This window comes from Capsicum annuum, chromosome 4 (genome assembly GCF_002878395.1).
Source record: "Capsicum annuum cultivar UCD-10X-F1 chromosome 4, UCD10Xv1.1, whole genome shotgun sequence".
Taxonomy (NCBI): Eukaryota; Viridiplantae; Streptophyta; class Magnoliopsida; order Solanales; family Solanaceae; genus Capsicum; species Capsicum annuum.
Window position 1 is genome coordinate 151,138,396 of NC_061114.1, and position 1,645 is coordinate 151,140,040.

The 1,645-nt window shown below is 33.7% G+C and overlaps 1 non-coding gene across 1 annotated transcript; it reads right to left on the reverse strand.

Annotated features, from left to right (window-relative positions):
* Positions 1 to 1,207: 1,207 nt before the first annotated feature.
* LOC124898285 lies at positions 1,208 to 1,312 on the reverse strand. The gene has a single exon (XR_007055260.1). It is a non-coding gene; the product is annotated as a small nucleolar RNA R71 (small nucleolar RNA).
* Between the last annotated feature and the right edge of the window lie 333 nt (positions 1,313 to 1,645).

Consider the following 1,645-nt stretch of genomic DNA (forward strand, 5'->3'; position numbering starts at 1 on the left):
TATTTTTGAATTTAGAATTGTGGGTGATAACCACAATTTCATTGGATCCCACATCATCCTTGAAGAAGGGATGTGGGAGATGAGTAATTGTGTACAACAAATTGATTTTAGCTTAATTCTTTGAATTGTCATAGAAAGAGGGATGTATTGTTATTATACAAAGTTCATAAGCATCATCCAAGAAATAGGGATGCTATGTTGAGTTATTAGGTAGATGAAATTAGCCATTCTCATAAGGTATTAGAGAGAACCCATTTGTGAAATTTTATTAGGTTGTTGAAACAGTAGTGCTAAAATTCCAAAACCCATCCTACCCAAACTCATTAACTAAAATTAGCATTACCTATTGATAACCCACACACAAATTACCCCTAGGATGGCATAACCCCATGAAGTCTCTCTATTGGTTTTACTTATTACTTCTTTGCTCTTACATTAGTGTTGTGGTTTGATTTTCTTCAACAAAAGTTATAATTCATAAATCCCAATTAGTTCCATGTCTTGCTTTAAGTTTACATTATGGATTAAATCATATCAAACTCTTAACATAGATAGATTTCAAAAGCTAATTTACACTCCCCATGGATTCGACCCTAACCTAAATTGGATTTTTATATTAAAAACAACCGCCTTGCATCGAAATGATGGTGTAAGTTGAGCATTATTAAAAATTATGCCATTTCCGAGTAGTGAAACTTAAATTTTGCTTTTGGGGTATTGTTAGTAACTTTAGTTTCACCCATAGTGTATTTAATTATGTTGTTTGTTGTTTTTGTTTTTAGGTCATTTTCATAATAATCACGACACCATGAGCCATAATAGAAGCATTGAAAACTTATTTGGTGGGGACCCCAAGGATGAGGATCAAATTTAATATATGGAGCGTGCCAGTTCTATCTGTATTCCACCAAATAAAGGAAATAGGGTATTCCATATAATGAGTGTAATGCTCCATATATAAAAATGAACGGCCTATTCGAGGTTTAAGCACACGAAGATCCAAACCTATATTTGAAAAATTTTGGTGTCCACGTCATTTGACATTGGTCATATCACTCAAGAGTCTATTCGGCTACAACTTTTCCCATTGTTCATAATGAAAGAAGGGTGCTATGGTTTAGGTCTCTACCCATCGGGTCCTTTACATCTTTTGTCAAGCTTACAGATTCACTCTTGGATTGATATTTCCCTTCTTCAAAGATGTCACAATTATGAAATAAGATCATTATTATTGTCAACTCAATGGAGATCCCTTGTATGAAGTATGAGAAAGCTTAAATGATAAGATTATGTAATGCCCTAACCATGAAATACCAAAAAGAATTCTTACATAAATATTCTATAGGGCGTTAGGACAATTAAAGAATACCATGGTAGAAAATACATATGGTGGGTCTCTTATTGAATTATCATACGGAGAGGCGTGGACTTTGCTTGAGAAAACCATGAAGAAAAATAATGGGTGGCATACATGTGACACCAAAGTAGTTGTAGGGTGCCCCATAACCTCAATTGTGAAAAAGGTGCAATATGATAATGATGAATTGATGAACAAAAATACGGCTAAGATGAAGACACAATTAGACCTCCTTATAAAGCATGTGATGAAATCACCAAAAGTATACAATGTTATGGTCAATAAAAG